The sequence below is a fragment of the Canis lupus genome, chromosome 17, assembly GCF_048164855.1.
Source record: "Canis lupus baileyi chromosome 17, mCanLup2.hap1, whole genome shotgun sequence".
Classification (NCBI taxonomy): domain Eukaryota; kingdom Metazoa; phylum Chordata; class Mammalia; order Carnivora; family Canidae; genus Canis; species Canis lupus.
In genome coordinates, this window is record NC_132854.1 from 11,947,847 (window position 1) to 11,968,057 (window position 20,211).

The following is a 20,211-nucleotide window of genomic DNA, read 5'->3' on the forward strand; positions in this document are numbered from 1 at the left end:
AGTCATTTGACCAACATCACTTACTATGTGCAGTTAAGATTTGAAGTCGTATTTGTCTAAGCCCAAAATTATGGGATACTGTTGCCCTATGATGTAAGGAGGAAGCCCTGCCCTGTGTAGAGTTTTTAGGTTGGAGAGTATTTCTCCCTGGGCCACAGAGGTACACAGAATATCCTCCAGGAATGCTTAGGAGATGGTTGTTAAGTTAATCACTGGGCTTACCAATGGCAAAGGAAGAAATAGGTGGTGGCTTACCTGCTATGCATTTCCCTCCCTCTCTGGTCCTGTTCCATCAGAAAAACCATGCAGAAAGCTGTCTGTGAAATTTGCTGTCATGAAGAGCAATGAGTTGGGGGTTGAACATGGGAGCAAGAGGACAAAAATGTCCTGCCTTCCCACTGGTCTCCCAGTTAAAACTCTTGTATAAAATAAGCAACCGAATAGCCCAGCACCCAGTTCATTCAGATAATTTAACAAATATCAAAGTGACCAGACCCTTTGAGAAAAAGCATTCTGAAAGTGTTTCTTTCACTAAGAGAAAAAGGACTATGTTATGTACACACTAGGAAGCCTTTAGATAACGTGCTAGTTGGGTTGGGCAAAGAGTTAGAAGGCCCTTTCAAACCATTATCACTGTGGATCACATTATTAGGTGTTTTGTGTATATATGTAATGTGGCCAGGCTATTCTTTATTTTTTTCTTTCTTTCTTTTTTTATGTAGGCTCTACACCCAACATGGGGCTTGAATTCATGACCCTGAGATCAAGAGTTGCATGCTGTACTGAATGAGCCAGCCAGAAGGGGAGTCAGGCTATTCTCTCTCTTTTTTATTTTATTTTTATTTTTTATTTTTTGTGTGTGGGGGAGCACGTGGGGAGAGGCAGAGGAAGAGGAAGAGAGAGAGAATCTTTTTTTTTTTTTTTTTTAAGATTTTACTTATTTATTTGAGAGAGAGAGAGCGCGGGTACACAAACAGGGGGAAGAGCAGAGGGAGAGGGACAAGCCAACTCTGCGATGAATGCAGAGCCTGAAATGGGGACCGATCTCATGACCCTGAAATCATGACCTACGACCTGAGCAGAAATCAAGAGTTGGATGCTTAACTGACTGAGCCACCTCAGCGCCCCAGGCTATTCTTTATATTAATTTCCATTTTATGTTCATTGTGTACTTTCACAGAGGACATAGAAATCATAAAGTAGTTGCAGCTATAAGTTACAGTTTAAAAATAACTTCAGTACCAACTGTTCATTTAAGTATTTTAAAAATAGTATGACAATTTAAAGAATCAACAAATACATAGGATAGTAAGCCTGCAGATATTTCCACATTCTGATCACAGTGCATACATTATTAATAGTCTAAAAATAATATGAATTTAAAGGAGATTTTTGTTTCTGCTATGGAGGAAAACAATAAAACAAGGCAGCATGAATGTATATGGTACTTTGCATAGGTGCTCTAGTGCCCTCTGCTGGAAATCTTTGAGTACTGCGGCTCCCCCGACCCACAGGGGCCATGGAGCCTTTGGCATTCTGGTGAAGCCTTCTCAGAATAATGGTTTTAAATGCATAAAATAGAATGAAGAGAATAATAAAGAAAATAATTACACTTAAATACAGTTACAGGAATATCAAAATATCTTAAAAACAAATTTAAAGTTTATTTATTACCTTATTAAATATAAAGATGTAGCTTTGGGTCTAATTATTGTAATTTCAAAGTAGTGATACACTTAAACAACATTTTGAGATTTTGTGACAGTGATAATACTGTACAAAAATATTTGTGATGTTTTTATGTGATCTCTCGGTAATGAAATTTAAGATAGCGTGTGTATTAGTTTCCTGGGAACTCTGTCATCCTTCTTTCTTTTGCAATTGCAGAGTGTCTCATCGTATAGATGTACCATAGGTTATTTAACTTGATCTTTTTTTTTTTTTTTTAAGTGGAGCTGGGCATGGAACCCAACATGAGGCTTGAACTCACAACCCTGAGATCAAGACCTGATCTGAGGGGCTGCCCGGGTAGCTCAGCGGTTTAGCATCGCCTTCAGTCCATGGTGTGATCCTGGGGACCCGGGATCGAGTTCCGCATCGGGCTCCCTGCGTGGAGCTTGCTTCTCCCTCTGCCTGTGTCTCTGCCTCTCTCTGTGTGTCTCTCATGAATAAATGAATAAAATCTTAAAGAAAAAAAAAAGACCTGACCTGAGATCAAAGTTCAGATGCTTAACCAACAAAGCCACCCAGGTGTCCCCAACATGGTGTATTAATGGGCATTGCCATTCTGTTCAATTTTTTTCAAACATGGAGTAGCCAATTACCTTTCAGAGAAGTAATTTCCAGATCTGCAAGGCAGATGTTGAAGAGATGCTGCTGCCACCCGAGGAAAGACTCAGGGCTATCACAGGTTGGAAGGGAGAGGAAAGAAGGAGCCACTTCAGAGGGAACACAGTTCTGCCAACATCTTGATCTTGGACTTCTAGCCTCCAGAATTGTGAGACAAGAAGTTTCTGCTGTTTGACCATTTAGTTTGTGGTACTTCATTCCTTAAAAATTTCTATGGAATGATTTCCAATATATTATGAAATGTAAAAAAGCAGTTATGCACACACATTTTTACTCATATATGCATAAAATATCCTTCAAGGATATGTACCATACAGATAGCACTAGTTGTACAGCAACCGTGTGGGGAGGTATGCATCCATAGGTGCATAGCCTACACAATAAACAGACCAATTTGGTAATATTTTCAAATTATGAGCATTGATATTAACTTACTTTGATACATGTACACATCCAGCCAGTAGTTACGTGGCAGGCACAGAAGCATAATGGCAAGGCCCAGTGCTGTCCTGGCAAAGCTGCTTCCACCCATAGGTCTTCACAGCATCCCACATCTCAGAGTGGAGAATGTCCCACTAGTAAGCCCTCCTCTGATTCATACTGGCCAGCTCTCAACAGTACAACTGTTCATGAGCTACGATGCTAGCAGTCTCCTCTGTGTGTCACTGTCTCCGTCAATCTGTCTCTCCCCCACACACCCAGAAGCAAGAGACTAGGAAATGCAGGGGTGGCGCTGCACAGTGCCCTCCTAGAGCCATCCCACAGCACCATATTAAGGACTTTGGGCCCTGGAGGCTGCTGAAGGGGTGACATGCTGGGGTATGGACTGGTTTGCTTTTGGGAGATAAGACCCTCTAGGGTGGAGAAAGAGAAAGCAGGGGGGCCAGGTAGGTACCTCCTGCAATTATCCCAGTAATGTTCCAGGTGAGCGGAAAGCAAACATGGGTAGAAAAAGATGCCCCAGGCATTCTCCCAGATTTCCTTAATTACATATCCCTGGACAGAAGTGACATGTGGTAGCTGCCTGTTGCCTGCAAGGGCCACAGTACCTGGGAGATGTTTGCCCGAGCTGAAATATAACTTTGGGATTTGTAAGGACGGCAGAGACTTGCCTGTGCCATCGTCCCAGCAGGCTTGTTCTGGCAGCCCAGACAGGCAGCACCGTCCGCTGCGTTCTCTCCCACGCGCCCAGCCACGGGGAGGCCAACAGCTCCAACAAGCCTTCACCTGCTCTGCACTGATGGGATCACCTGCAGCAAGCGAGGCTTATCTCCTGCTTTGATCTGGGGATAGCTGAAAAACACACCTCCTCCTCAAAGATAAATGCACATCATGATCCCTGGAACCTGTAAATGTCATCCTATTTGGGAAAAGAATTCTTGCAGATATGATTAAGGATCTTGAGCTCAGAGGATCATCCTGGATTACCCAGGTGGGCCCTAAATGACGTCACAATTGTCCTTATAAGAAAGAGGCAGAGGGAGATTTGACACACAGCGAGGGGAAGGCAACATGAAGGAGGCAGAGGTTGGGGTGATGTGGCTCTGAGCCCAGGAGTCGGAGGGGGCAGGGAGTGGATTCTCCCCTAGAGCCTCCGGAAGGAGTAAGACACTTTGATTTTGGCCCAGTGAAGCTGATACTGAACTTCTGGTCTCCAGAAGTGTGAGAGAATTAACATCTGCTGTTTTAAAGTGCCCAGTCTCGGGGCACCTGGGTGGCTCAGTGGTTAAGCATCTGCCTTTGGCTCAGGTCGTGATCCAGGGTCCTGGGATCGAGTCCCACATCGGGCTCCCCGCAGGGAGCCTGCTTCTCCCTTTGCCTGTGTCTCTGCCTCTCTCTCTCTCTGTCTCTCATGAATAAATAAAGTCTTAAAAAAAAAAAAAGTGCGCAGTCTGCTAATTTATTTTGGCATCTCAGCACGCAGCACATCAGGGCCAGGCTTACTGCCCCGTTCCACCAGTGCGAGCAGGATAATGTGCCAGGCAAGGGAGGACAGCTTTCCCACAGCTCCCTTGGGCAGGAGGACAAGCTGAGATCAGTCCCCACACTCTGCATCGGGTTCTGGTGGGCAATCTGGCAGCGCGGCTTGTATGGCTCTCCTTCCTTGTCTCCCTTCCCAGCCCTTCGCTCCTGCCTCCTGGGGTCACTTCCCAGTCAACCAGGCTTTGTCTGAGCTCTGCCTCAAGGGGGCTCTGCCCAAGGCAGGTCTGTACCTTCAGACAGATTCAAATGAAATCCAAGAAAGACCTACAGAATTTTAAAAAATATAACACTTAAAGGAACTTTAAAAAATTTCTTTTAAGATTTTATTTATTGGGGGTGCCTGGTGGTTAGGCGTCTGCCTTACACTCAGGTCGTGATCCCAGGGGCCTGGGATCGAGTCCCACGTTGCAGAGCGGGAGAATCTTAAACAGTCTCCCTGCTGAGCCTACACGGGGCTTGAACTCATGACTCCAAGATCATGACCTGAACCAGAACCAGGAGTTGGACACTTAACTGACTGTGCTGCCCATGCGCCCTTACTCAGGAACTGTTAAAGGGGCCCTGTGGCACCAACTGCTTTATTCCTTACTCATACTCTCAACCAGTATTTCCCAGATTGAGGTCTCTTAAAAATGGTTGGCAGAGTGGAGGGAGGAAGGCCGTGCCTTGCCCATCTGCCCCTTGAGAATTAACTTTAGCTATGTTTTCATTTCAGTGATAATCTAGAAAAATAGATAGGTTTATTCTGGACCAAGCAGGTGATATCTGCCAGGGAAGCCCCTCTCAGATGGGCCTTTGTGTCATACTGGTGGTTGTGATGCTACCTGGGGATCACCTCTGGTTACAGGGTTCGACATTTTTTTAAAGATTTTATTTATTTATTTATTTATTTATTTATTTATTTATTTATTTATTTATAGAGAGAGAGCACATGAGCAAGGGGAGAGACAGAGGGAGAGGGAGAAGCAGGCTCCCCAAGGAGCAGGAGCTGGAGGTGGGACTCCATCCTGGGACCCAGGGATCATGACCTGAGCTGAAGGCAGATGCTTAACAGACTGAGCCGCTCAGGCACCCATACAGGGTTCTGCTTTCAATGAAGTTTCCCAAGAGTCTCAATCTTCTTTGGTTCATAAGAAAATATTTTCTTTTAAAAGAATCTGAATGTAACTCACATGGGAGAAGCACTGCTGCAACCAGCTATGGTGTGTGGTGAGACTTGGTGCCCTGGGTAAGTGGTTGGGGGCCTGGGGTTAAGGCCCATTTCCTAAGAGCTGTGTGGCACTGGAGAAGTTACTCAGCCTCTCTGAGCTGAAGCCTCCTGCTCTGTAAAGGGCAGTGTAACAGTAGTTACACCAAAAAATTGTCATAAAACTTTCACCAAATACAGTGTGCGAAGTGCTGACTTAGCACCGTGCCGGGACATAGGGCAAATCGTGTCCTCATGAATAGTAATCGTCGGGCCGTAGGAGGTATAGAGCTAATAACCACAGCGATCCGAATAATAGTGATAAAACAGGGATCACTGACATTCACACAAAGGGAACATCTTCAGAGCCGCAGACCAGGCCCCCGCCTTGCTCCCTTTCCACCACAAGGGGGCATAAGCTCCAACTATTTTGCGAGTTCACCGCTCCTCTCCCCCTCAGGGAGCCGCTTAGTTTGCAACCAAGATGATTCCGCGGCCCTAGGGGGCGGGGGCGGGGATGGGGGCGGGGGTGGGGGGGTGTCTCAGGTCTGAACTCCCAGGGCCTCCGTTTTCGTGTACTCCTAATTCGAAAGGCCAGACTCTCGTCCAAAGTAACAAGGATAATCATAGCTGCCCCTTCTTGCGTATCTGCAGGACACCAAGTGAAAATGTGTGTGTATGAGTGTGTATACATAGATGCACACACACACATTTAAATATATTCTAGGAATCTAGTATAAGTCAGCGTGAAGGGCTGAGTAAATACTGTGAAGAAAACTTGTAGAAGCAGATATTCTCAATCCAAATATTTTACAGTTACCCCTAACCAAGATGAAATTGTGCAAGGCTGAACTTGCAGCATTGTCTTCTTTCTGCCGTTTATGCACACACACACGTTACACGCATGTACAAACATGCACTTACACACCTCCCTTATATATCTGAAGGGTAGCTGGGCTTGGAAGGCTCCCACTTTGGGAAGCCAAGCCATGATGACTGGGTATGTGAGCCACCCACCACAGCGAAGGCTCCGCCTTCACTTCTGATATAAAATTGTGGATGCTGCCCCAAATCACAAGAGGTGTATGACAGCCTCGCTGGACTCTACAAATCTTATACCTGAGCCAAAGAAGCTCTGCATTATTATTTCCTAAAAATACTTTGGATCAGATCAAGTTGCCCAGACTTGCAAATCCAGTTGACCTCCTGGTGGAGTGCCCAGGGTGACTTTGGCAAAGCAAGGAAGTCGTGGCTGTTAGTTGAGAGGCACAGGGGTGCCAGCCCTCAGACTGCATCTGTGGACCTTTGATCTGGGGAAAGGATCTGGCTTGGGGGACTGGCTGCCAGGTCCTTTTCAACCAAAATAAAACCAAGATGACTTCTTCACCTAACTAACAGAGCACAGGACAAGATGTCAGGCAACCCAGAGAAATCCTTTCCTCTCAATTATTTGCCTCCCTTAAACAGGGACTCATTACAAGCTGATAGCCTGGAGGCACCCCAGCAGCTTTCTCCAAGTTTTTTTTATAGGGGAGCAGATTTTACCCTTTGCAAGGCGGAAACGTGAAACAGGTTTGCAGAGCTACCTCGAATATTGAGAGAGAATATGCTATCAAATTTAGCACTGTCAGTGAGGTCTTTTCTTTGAGGCTTAGAAACTGGGCAGTTTTGATTCTGGGGCAAAAACGCTGGAAGGCTCTAGGCCAGAAAGAAATATTGTAGTAGCCTTTTAACCAACCGTGACCTCTGGGGGTTGAAGTTGGCTATGATATTTATTTTCTTTTTTATTCTTGAAAACACAGTCCAAACTGAATCCAAGGAGCGTGAATTACTTTTTTCAGAAAAAGAGTTTTAAAGTTCACATTCCTTTTTTTAAAGATTTTATTTGAGAGAGAGAATGAAAGAGAGAACGTGAGCAGGGGGAGGAGGGAGAGGCCGACTCCCCATGGAGCAGGGAGCCCCACATGAAGCTCCATCCCAGGACCCCGGGATTATGACCTGAGCCACCCAGGCATCCCTGAAGCTCACAGACTTTAAAGGTGGTCCTAGCGGAACTGATACAGGTGAGAAACACGTGGACTGTGAATGAGACCAGGAAATCAGCTCACTAACGCTCTTTATTCTGATCTCCAGGAGTGTGCGGTGTTGTGCCTCAGGACGTGGGGGAGGCCGAGGAGAAGCCACAGTCCTGCTGTCCCTCCAGGAGGGACAGGAAGGAAGAGAACAGACACTTGGGCTTGCTGGATCCCAGACAGGTCCCTACAGATGTCTCTCCCTTAGTTCTCTGAGGCCCCTGAGGGGCTATTTTTAGGGTTCTCACTTTACAAGGAGCAAATCGAAGCCCAGAAGGTAGAGCAGCTGGGCCAGGTTGCCCGGGGCCCTGGAGGAATTCGGTGACGTTCGTCGGGTGGGCACTGCCCAGCAAGGGTTTCACGCAGGAGTTTAGGCATCGTAGTTTGGAAACTGGCACACTCACCCCAGCTCTCTTCTCTTGGGAGCCAGAGGAGTTGGTCTTATTAAACTGGAGCCCAGCTAGCAGCTCTTATTTGCGGGGCAATTTGTGCCTGGGAGAGTGAGAGATGGTCTGCATTTCCAGAATCTTCTGAGGCCTTTCTCGGTAATCAGTGAAATGCATGAAAAATTAAAGACTGGGGGATCCTTGGGTGGCTTAGTGGTTTAGTGCCTGCCTTCAGCTCAGGACGTGATCCTGGAGTCCCGGGATCAAGTCCCGCATCGGGCTCCCTGCATGGAGCCTGCTTCTCCCTCTGCCTGTGTCTCTGCCTCTCTCTGTGTGTCTCTCATGAATAAATAAATAAAATATTTTTTAAAAAAATTAAAGATGGGCTTCCAAGTACCCTTACAAAACTTCAAATTTGGACCCATTTTTATCATTTGTCCTGTAAAGTTAGGTACATTTCTAATAAACCTATCATGAGATTTTTTTTTTTTTACCATCAAAACCCACTAACCTTCCTACAAACATGAACCATTTCACCTGACTCAGGGCCTGTGGTTATCCTTCTCCATGTGTAAAATTGACGTGAGTGTCTCTCATGCGTGGGTCTCTGACATCAGGAAGGAGCAACTCATGCTTCTGGGAAATTTGAGCTCTGAAACCCTGTTTTTCTTACTGAGTAAGCCTTAAGGTCACCAAATAACCAAACAACCATTCCTTGAGTCAAGAGGTCTTTCTGACCTATGAGTCTAGGGAAGGGTATTGCTGTTTATTTCTCCTTTGTGGGAACAGAAAGTGTGGGTGTGACCTCGGAGAGCCCATTGAAAAAATTCATGCAGTGAAATTATTTGTATTCGTTTGCTAGGGTTGAGACAACAAAGTACCACAGTTTGGGGTTCTTAAGGGATAGAAAGGTATTTCCTTGTAGTTCTGGAGTTTGGAGGTCCGAGATCAGAGAGTCGGGAGGACTGGTTTCCTTAGGTCTCACTCCCGGGCTTGTAAATAGATCTTCTCTCTATGACTTCACATGGTCTTCTCTGTGTGTGTGTGTCCTGACCTCCTCTTTATTTTATTTTATTTTATTTTATTTTATTTTATTTTATTTATTTTATTTTTTAAAGATTTTATTTATTCATGAGAGACACACACAGAGAGAGAGGCAGAGACATAGGCAGAGGGAGAAGCAGGCTCCTCACAAGGAGCCCAATATGGGACTCGACCCCAGGACCCCAGGATCATGACCTGAGCCAAAGGCAGACACTCAACCACTGAGCCACCCAGGTAGCCCCTGACCTCCTCTTCTTAAAAGGACACAAGTCCTATTGGATTAGGGCCACCCTAAATATCTCATTTTAACTTAATTATCTCTTTAAAGACCCTATCTCCAAATACAGTCATATTCTTAGGTGTTGAGGGCTAGAACTTCAACAGATGAATCTGGGAGTTGAAAGTCAGCCCATAACATCACTAGGGGGAACAGAGATGGGGCAGAAATGCTCTGCTTTATCCTTCATGGATCAGGGACCAGCCTAAGTCAGGCCCTGGGGGGAGGTGACCTTCCTCACCCACTGTGAACTCAAGGACGAAGGCTCGGGTGGAGATGCTCCCAGCCCCCTGCCCCCACTAACCTGGGACCTCATCCTTCCAGCGTGGTCCACACTCTGAGGGAAAGGATCCCTGTGACAACACCTTGCAGTCCCAGAAGAGGGCAGAGATGACTCGTACCTGAGGAACCCAGGTGTTGGGAGCTCCACCTCCTCAAAGCCACGAAGCACTTCTGCACAACAGGAGTCTCGGTGGGCGATCTTCCTCGGTCACCTAGAGGTCAGGGAAACGTGGTGATTTGGAGACACAAATGTCAGACAGTAGGCAGAGTCACGGCCTGCCCCCCATCAACCGTGGAAGGCCTTATTTGTTCACCCATTCAACAAGTATTTGCAGAGGCCAGATCTGGACCAGGCACGGGTGCTTGGGATTCGTTAGCAAACAAAACAGGCAAGGGTCTCGAGCTCACAGAGCTTCCATTCCAACGAGGACGAGGACGAGGACGAGGGGACAGATGCAGCCTCACCCAAAGGTGCTTCCTATGAAAATGTCCACTGGGTCCTGGGGAACTGGGAATTCCCGTCCTCCTCCTGCTGAGGGTTTCTGGGTGGTTTCCTGTTTCAGCCCCACAGCCAGGGGAAATTTCTGCTTTTCACTCCTCTGAACTATAAGCTGAGATTCGCACACGCTTGACAAGGGATTTTTCTGGTTAAAGGAAAATCCTATGTCCCTGTGCGGACATCTTAATATATCCTGAAAAAGTCAGTTTAAATGTCACTTCCCGTGGGAAACCTTGTCTGACCACCCCCACCCCCGCCCCCCAGCCCTCTTGTGAGCTCTCAAGGCGTGAATCACTTCACGCTGCATTGCCACTGTTTGTCTGGCTCGGCCTCCCCCAGCCCCTGATTCCTGCAGGCAGGGTCTCCCCCTTGTTGTCCTGTACCTGTCCCGGGCCACCAGGGTCCAGCCTAGAGAATGTGCTGTGGAGAAAGAAAAACCAAAGGTGCAGCTGGAACACCTCCCCCTGCCTTTGGTCCAGTCCTTGGGGTCCAGCGCTACCACACTCTGATGCCCATGGGATCTATGACTACGTGATTTCAAGTGGCAACAAATAGAAACACTATTTTGTCATCAGTAACCTAAAGTGTGGTATGAAAATCTCTATTATTTTTCTGGGTGAGGCTAAAATGAAGTGGCTGTTGCCTATGTTCATAATAGAAGAAGGAAATGTTCCCTTTCAGTTAGAGACTAGTAAACATAGAGAGGTCACTTTTTCCTACTGAAGTTCATGGACCGGGGGTGCATGGACCTGTCGACAGAGCATGTGACTCTTGATCTCGGGCTTGTGAGTTCAAGTCCCACATTGGGTGTAGAGATTACTTAAAAATTTTTTAAAAAAATCTCTAGAAAAAATAAATTTGCAGACCCTTTAAGCTCTATTCACAAATCTCTCGAAGGATCCATCTGTGCCTGATTGAGAGCCTCCAGACTAAACCATTATTTTCCCAAGTTAGACTGAGCTCTGGTACCGAGCAGCTCACAGTCAGCTCAAGCTCAAGTGCAAGTCTCCACCACATCTTAAACCTTGACATGGTCTGAAGTCAGGTCATTCAGTTCCTACCCTCTCTGCATACAGTCTCCTGGCCCACTCCTAGTGTGTCAGTAGCATCGGCAGCTGGGAATTCCAGCAAATAGCCCCTGTGCCCAGTAGCCTTTCCCTTCTCCCCATTGGCCCTCCTTGGCTGCCCAATGCCAGGGTTGGCTTCTTTTCTTTTACTCCTCTTTCCCAAGCACTGCCGGATTTCACTGGCTTCTGCCTTCTTCCTTGACTTCACCTCCTAGAGAACCCAGCCCTGCCGCCGTCCCGCCCATCTCCTTGAGCAGACAGGTCAACAGTTGCAAGCTATTTACCCAAATGGATCTTCCAAACATGTCCAGAACTCTCCTTAAGATTAACTTTGATGAATAAAGTGTTCTTCATCTTGTTACAACAGGCCCGGTCTTTGAAAAAACCTTGCTCCTTTGGGGCACCTGGGTGGCTCAGTTGGTTGAGTATCTGACTCTTGATCTCAGCTTAGGTTATGATCTTAAGGTCATGAGTTCAAGCCCCACAGTGGGCTCCATGCTGGGAGTATGAAGCCTACGAAAAAAATAAAGAATGAAAAAACCTTGCCCCGTGGGGATTTCCCCCCACTGATGTGCCATCCTTGTGGCAAGGACATGATCCATATCCATCACTACCACTTCTCTTTCCTTAACCGTTGGCCACTTGTTCATTTGGATTCGCAATCTAATGTAGTCCAGGGATTCTACATTAAACACAGATACTTGATTTATCTAACAAATGCAAGAATGGGTTATCATTAGAGTATCTATCAGGGTAGTTCACTGCATTGAGCCATACAGTTATCTCAATAGACTCCCCAAAAAAGCACTTAACAAGATTGAATATTGTCCATAAAACTCTTAGAGATACAAGCATGGAAGGCCACATTCCTAACCCTAACCAGGGTATCCACCAGAAACTTGCACAAATCATGACATATAATAGTTCGACACTAGAAAGAAAGGATAACTGCTTCTGTTCAACCTTGTCATGTGGGTCCTTGACAATAAAATAAGAAAATGGGACCTGAGTTTAAAATGGGGAAAAATATATATATTGTTGCTATTTTAGGTGATGTGGTGAACTACATAGAGAATTCAAGACAGCAAATGAAAAACTAATGGAATTGGATAAGGTGGTAAATACAAGATCAGCATATACATATGAGTGGCTTTCACATTCGTTAGGATGGCTATTAAGGAAAAAAAAGTGTTGGTGAGGATGTGGAGAAATTGGAACTCTGGTGCATTGCTGGTGGGAATGCAAAATGGTGCAGCCACTGTGGAAAATAGTATGGCAAGTCCTCAAAAAATAAAACAGAATTATTGTATGATTCAGCAATTCCACTTCTGGATGTATATCCAAAGAAGTGAAAGCAGGGACTTGAACAGAAATCCATACACTGCGTATTCATCATGTTCCCAGCAGCACTGCTCACAATAGCCAGAAAGTTAAAGCAACCCAAGTGTCACTGACAGACAAATGTATGAACAAAATGTGATATCTGTACAATGGAACGTTGGATGACATAAAGAAATGAAGTACTGATCTATGCTGCCACATGGATGAACCTTGTAGACATCATGCTGAATGAAAGAAGCCAGTCACAAAAGGACAAATATTCTATGGGATTCCTAGAGTGGGCAAACTCATAAAGATAAAAGTAGAATGGTGGTTGCCAAGGGTTGGAGGTAGGGCGGAATGGGGAGTTATTGTTTAGTGGGTACAGAGTCTATTTGGGAAGATGAAAAAGTTCTGGAGATGGATGGTGGTGATGGTTGCACAACAGCTATTTGTGGGAATGTACTTAATGCCACAGAACTATCCACATAAAAATGGTTAAAACGGTAAATTTTGTGTGTATATTATCATAAAATAAAAATCACTGGTTTTCTTAATCACTATAACCAATTAGAAAATGTCAGGGGGAATGGGGTCTACTCAGGAGAGCAACAGAATCCATAATGTAACCAAGAACGAAAACGACAATAGTGTTATAGTTTTTAAAAGGTGGAGCCCACCTTTTATACTAAAACAAATTATAACTATAAGTAAGACTTACGTGTAAAATAAATAAAAGGAGCATGGGTGAATAATCATGTAAGGAGGGGCACCTGGGTGGCTCAGCAGTTGAGCATTTGCCTTTGGCTCAGATACCAGGGTCCTGGGATGGAGTCCCACATTGGGCTCCCTGCAAGGAGCCTGCTTCTCCCTCTGCCTATGTCTCTGCCTCTCTCTGTGTGTCTCTCATGAATAAATAAATAAAATCTTAAAAAAACGAAGCACAGATGTGAGTTCTGACATGAAATCATCTTGGTGATCTGTTGAGAAGTGGGTTTTTCACATAATTCCTTAAGCATTGGGTGTAATCTCATTTGTTTATGAACTAAATAAAAACTATAGATTTTTTTTTTTTTTACTTGAGGAGGTAAATGTGTTAAAAAATGTTTAGAACTATACATCTCAAACTGTGGTTGTGATTGGTTCTGGGGGGCATTTCCTTTACGAATTTTCTTTTTTTTTTTTTAATTTTTATTATTTATTTATGATAGTCACACAGAGAGAGAGAGAGAGGCAGAGACATAGGCAGAGAGAGAAGCAGGCTCCATGCACCAGGAGCCCGATATGGGATTCGATCCCAGGTCTCCAAGATCGCGCCCTGGGCCAAAGGCAGGCGCTAAACCGCTGCGCCACCCAGGGATCCCCCTTTACGAATTTCCTATGAGAAATTATTCATGTTGTACTTGTGCAATTTTTTTTCTTTAATAAAACAGGAGGAATTGGCCTTCTCAGTCCTGTGACAAGCTGGCCTTGTCTGTATCCACCAGGGGAGGTGTGGGTGGTGGCTCAGGACTCTGGTGATGCTTGCCGCAGCCCTCTCTGTGAGGACAGCGTTAGGGCATTGGTCAGCAGGTGAGGCTCCCTCCTCCCAGAAGAGGAGGTCTGTGTGGGGTTGTTGGGGAAGGACCAAGATTCCACCACCTGGAAAGAAGGGTCAATTATTTTGGGTGCCCAGTAATCCTTTAGTGCAATTGCCCTTGACTTTGACCTTGGCTGTGCATTCGAATCACACAGCTCCTGATGCCTAATCTGTGCTAGGGGATTCTCATTTATTTGGTCCAGGGATGACCCTGGCATTGGGCTGTACTGATATTAGCCCTGAGATCATCTCTCTGAATTTAGGGCTCTTCTGTTCTCCCAGTGCACTCTGGCACTTAAGCACTTGGTATTTGAAGAGATTTTTTTGGGTGGAGGGCATTTGTCATAACTAGTTTCTGCTTCTCACTCTCTTCCTTTGAGATCTTTTGCATCTTTTGCATCCATCTAGTGTATGCTCCATGGTCATGACAGGATGTTCTCTCTCTCAGGCACCAAAGCCTTGCCCTGGCCAGTCTCTCTGGAGTTGGCTTCTTGAAGGAAGGAATAGTTTCTGCAGTACTGAAAATATCTTTCCCTTTTGTTGGTAACAAGCTGAGACCCAGGAATACTATTCAGCAATAAAAAGAAACAAACCACTAATACATGTATGCTATGTTGTGAACTTCAAACACGTTATGCTCAATGAAAGAAAGCCAGATGCCAAAGGCCACACACCATATGAGTCTATCTATAAGAAACATCCAGAAAAGGCACATCTACTTCTAGAGAGAGAAGATTAGAGGTTGACTGGGCGTGGGTGGCATGAGGAGTAACCTCAAATGGACACAAGGGGTCTTTTTAGGGTGATGGGGATATTCTAGAATGGACTGAGTGGTGGCTGCACAACTCTAAATTTACTAAAAATCATGGAATCCCAGTTTAAAAGTATGATTCATATAGTATGTAATCACATCTCCATGAAGTGCACCAGGCAGACTAGGATTAAGCCCTCTTTCAAGTGCATATTCTTTGAGGATGTTAGGTGCTAATTGACCACTGCTTGGGTGAAGGGGCAGTTCCACGTGAGAAGTAAGAGGGGATGGGGCAAAGCTCAGGTGGTAGTCTTATACCCAGGAAAACCAGATGGTGGTCAGTGAATGGCAGGGATGGGGGTAGGGGGTGGGGTGGGGTGAGGGTGGCCCCCCCAACAATGTCCTTGGCCTTTTCACCTCCTCCCATGAAGCCAGCCCCCAAGGGAGGGAACTTACAGAAATGGGGGCTTTGCAAACCTATCCCCCAAATGCTGCTTCCATTCCCTTCCATCCTGCTATGCCCACCTGCTCAAAAGGGACCAATCTGCTGCCAAGGGGCAGCAGGCAGGGTTTTATTCTAAGATATTGGGAAGGTGTTGCTGAGTTTTTACTAGGGTGAGACACAACCTAATTGTTGTTATGACATGGCTGGCTGGTGAGGAGCTAATGCCATGGGAGGCCTTTAGAGCCGAATGACCCAAGGGAACTCAGGGTCATGATGGGATGGTCCTCTTCCTCCTAGGGGACACCTTGGGTAGACTTGGGGTGGGGACTGGTGGGACCGGGCCGTGGAGACCAGGCCAGAGCACTTTGATGCCAGCTCTGGTTTTGATGGGCTGAAGAGGAGGCAGGAGTGGGGTGTGGGGAAGGGCCCCCAAAAAAGCCCCACCAGGGGCCTGAATGGGGAGACAAGCAGGTGTTCTAAGCATACTTCCTCCTCCCCCTCCTCCTCCCCCTGCCGCCCCTTCTATTTATAACGCTTCCTCTCCAGGGCTCCTCACTTGAAAAGTGCCCTTAACACACACAAACACACAAGAAAAAAATTCTGAAAAATGTCAAACCACAGGTCCTTTCCCCCATCTTCTTTTAAGTTTCTAGGTTTGTACTGTTTCTGGTTGACCCTATAGCAGAAAGGGTCAAATGGGTGCCCTGGGTCTGAATAGGTTAGGAGGTGCTGGTGGTTGGGTCTGGGCTTCATCTGCAACTTTCTAGGGAGCCACTTCGGGAAGCGGGGAATAGAAGGTCCTTTCTCACCAGCAAAATAGGAGGCCGTGAAGACCAGACACTTGCAGCCTGTTTGCCAAGATCAGCAACAATGATCCCAGGAGATAAGATGAGAGCTGGAAAATACATGGAATTGGAAGCCAAGATTCCATGGTCCTAGTTCAAGCTGTTTAGAAACATCGCCTCTGCCTCTGATTTTTCCACTCTAAATTAAGAGTTAAGTGAAGACTGTGATTTACAGTTTGACCCAGAACCCACACAGTTATAACAAAAGCTCCACAAAATATTATTTACACTTACCAGGATGCATTTTCTTGTCTATGTGGTTTGGTTTTTTAACAATTCTGATCATGAGCCACTAAAATGACTTCAAAACTCACTATAAATAGTTAAAATGGTGAATGTGTGATGTGTGTTTCATCACAATTAAAAAAAAAACATTTTAAAACCCCTTGTAGATGTCAACTAAATGGTAGAAAAATACTGCACTATATAGTGTCTAACTTCTCCTCCAAATACTATTTTAAAAATCTCATTGTGTAATCACGGACGTAAAAGTTTCCATTTGACAAAGTGTTAAGTTTGAACTTTGGTCAGATAATTAAAACTTTTGTCTCCCTTGCTCTCTCTCTTTTTCTCTTTTAATATCAAAAAGGGTGGCATAAGGGCACCTCGGTGGCTCGGTGGTTGAGCATCTGCCTTTGGCTCAGAGCATGATCCTGGGGTCCTGGGATCAAGTCCCTCATCGGGCTCCCCACCTTCTCCCTCTGTATGTGTCTCTGTCTCTCTCTGTGTGTGTCTCATGAAAAAATAAATAAAATCTTAAAAAAAGGGGGGTGGCATAAACTAAAGCTAAACACACACAAACCCTGTGGCCCAGCAATCCTGCTGTGGGCATATGTGGCTGGAAATTAGTGTGTATGTTCACCAAAAGATGTGCCCAAGAATGTTCCTAGCGCCTCTCTTTGTAGTATAGTAGGCTCAGCCTAGATCCAGCTCGGATGTTCATCAATAGGAAAATGAATAAATAAGCACCTGATCCAAACCAAGGAATGTCTACAGCAGAAGAGTGAATGAGCTACAAGTATTAGCAATATGGAGGAAGCACACCAAAATACTTTTGATCAAAACGAGTTGAGGGGGGCAGCCCAGGTGGCTCAGCGGTTTAGTGCCTGTTTTTGGCGGGGGGTGTGTTCCTAGGATCCCGGGATTGAGTCCCACATCGGGCTCCCTGCATGGAGCTGCTTCTCTCTCTGCCTGTGTCTCTGTCTCTCTCTCTCCCTGCGTCTCTGCCTCTCTCTCTGTGTGTCTCTCTCTGTCTCTCATGAATAAATAAATAAAATCTTAAAAAAATAAAAACGAGTTGAGAGAGCACATACCATGTGATTCTATTTATATAAAGCTCAAAAGCAGGCAAACTAATCTAGGACACAGTGCTAACCTTGGGTAGTAGTGACCAGAAGGAGCTTCTGGGGCGCATAGAATGTTCAGGTGTCTTATCTAGGTGCTTGTATACATGGGTGTGTTTGCTGTATGGAAAATTCGTTCAGTTAATGACTTGTGCCCTTTTCTGTAAGTATGTTATATTTTAATACAAAAGCTTAGTGAAGGGTGGCTCAGCGAGTTAAGCGTCTGGCTTCAGCTCAGGTGGCGATCCCGGGGTCCTGGGATGGAGCCCCACCTGACCAAGCCCCACTTGATCTAGCCCCACCTGAGCCCCTATCACAGTGGGCTCCCTGCTCAGCGGGGCATCTGCTTCTCCCTCTGCCCCTCCCTCTTGCTTGTGATCTCTCTCATGCTCTCCCTTTCTCTCAAATAAATACATAAAATCTTCGTTTTTTAAAAAAGAAAACCTTAGTAAAAGAACAATGAACAGTTTGGGAGATACTCCTTTTAGATTCAAGCTCTGCAATATGAAAAGTAGTGAGGAGAATGCATGCATTCATCCTGTCCACGCGGGGAGTGTTGGTGACAGGCGTGGGCGCCTCACAGGCCCCGGGGAAGATCAGCATCCCATCCTCCTGGAAGAGCATGGGTCTAGGAGAAATTCTAACAAGCAATTCCAGTTTTTAATCTCACTGAGTTGTTTCTATGCTTTTTCAGCTAACAGGGTCGCCAGTGAAGTCAGATGGCACAGTATGGCCACTGGCAGGGGGTGGATCATGGTTGGGAATTGAGTGGAGCCCAGGGATCTCCCCGGAGTTGCTTTTCTGACTAAATTTCTCGTTGGGGCATTTTCCTGTGAAGTTTTTGCAAACGGTCTTCCTTGCCTGAACCACCCATTTGGCATTTCCCTTGCATTCTTGGTTACCGTGCAGGCACATGTGCCTTAACCCTGCAGCTTGAAAAGCAAGAGTGGGGTTTTCTCTTGAATCTTCAACTGTGCCCAGCACGCCTTGAGCTTGAAAGGTGCTTAAAGAACAATCACTGGCTGAAAGAGAGAGAGAAAAAAAGAGATAATGCAATTCAATTGTGACCTCTTGAAGAAAGAGTACAGAGAAGAGAAAATATGGTTGGTTCTCATGAACTGAAGCTTTGCTTGCATTCTTGGTGTGTGTTGTGGGGAGTGGGAGGTGCCCATACTTTTTTTTTTTTAAGATTTTATTTATTCATTCATGAGAAACATAGAGAAAGAGGCAGAGACACAGGCTGAGGGAGAAGCAGGCTCCGTGCAGGGAGCCTGATGTGGGACTTGATCCCAGGACTCCGGGATCATGACCTGAGCCGAAGGCAGATGCTCAACTGCTGAGCCACCCAAGTGTCCCATACTTTCTTTTTCTTAAGGAGCATTTATTTGGGCTTAGGTTTCAGCATCCCTAGTGACTCCCTATATGACTGCAGATAATCCACTCCACCTCTCTGGGTCTCTCTTCCACAGCTGGAATGTGGGATGATTAGATAGGAGCCTCTGTGAAGTCCCTCTGTCTGGTGACTCTGTGAGGCAAAGGAAAACAGAAGAGGTGGCTCCCCATCCCAGGCTGTCATCCTCTTGTCCAGTACTGCAAGGCTGTCAATGACCTGCCAGTAACTCCACTTTCCACTGAAACTAAAAGGATCTCTGGCATGTGAATGTGTATTGGACTGTGTTGCATCCCCACCCTTGTGGCTGGCTCAGGATACAAAGTAGATGCTCAATGAAATCTTATAGGTGGGAGGTTTTGGATGAGGTGGGAAGACAAGCCAGTAGGAGCTATGGCAGATGGATTTGGAATAGCAGTGCCTCACCACTGCTCCAGTATGCAGTAATCACCCATGAAGCGACTCTTCCATACCTGGCCCTGTGTCAGACCCTAGAAGGGCCAAGATGCATGAGAGCTCATCACTTGCCTCAATGGCTCGCACTCTGACAGATGGCAGTCATTTACCGTTACACTAACATAGGGACGTGTGGAGTGCCATGAGGCATGACAAGAGGGGTATCTATGTTAGGTGGGGGAGGGGGTGAGGGCAGTCACAGTAGATGGCCTGCAGGAGATGGTGCTAAAACTGTCCTGAACCAGGAGGAGTTAAGCAGAGTTACCAGGACGTGTGGGAGAGGAAAATGCATTCCAGCAGAGAGAATCTCAAATGCCAGGTCATGGAATTAGGATTGTGACCTATAGAAAAGTAGAGCAGGAGCGCCTGGCTGGCTCAGTTAGTAGAGCATGAGACTCCCAATCTCAGGGTCATGAGTTCAAGCCCCACGTTGGACATAGAGCTTATTTAAAACAAACATACAGGGGCACTTGGGTGGCTCAGTTGGTTAAGTGTCTGCCTGGGCTCAGGTCATGATCTCAGGGTCCTGAGATGGAGCCCTGAGTCAGGCTCCCTGTTCAGCAGGGAGTCTGCTTATCCCCCTTCCTATCCCTCTGCCCTTTCCCTTACTTTCTCTCTCTCTCTCTCTCTCTCTCTCTCTCTCTCAAATAAATAAAACCTTTAAAAAACAAACAAATAAATAAGAAAAGTAGGGCGACTGTGCATTTTAGCCAAATCAGCGTGACAGTGGGATGAAGACTGTAGAGTAGATTGAGTGTCAGGATTGAAAGCCAACACTGGGAAACAAGAAGCTGTGGCTGCCTTCCTAGAGAGGCGTGGCAAGGCCTGGGCTACAGAGACTACCTTGAGCCTGTCCTGGAGGAGACTTGGGGTGGATGTCACGTGGAGGGAGCAAGAGGGAGGTTTGCAGGATGGCCTTGGGGGTGTGGCTCGTGGA

General features: G+C 46.0%; 1 non-coding gene across 1 annotated transcript; it reads left to right on the top strand.

Annotated features, from left to right (window-relative positions):
* Positions 1–19,638: 19,638 nt before the first annotated feature.
* TRNAG-CCC (transfer RNA glycine (anticodon CCC)) lies at positions 19,639–19,711 on the top strand. The gene has a single exon. It is a non-coding gene; the product is annotated as a tRNA-Gly (tRNA).
* Positions 19,712–20,211: the final 500 nt, after the last annotated feature.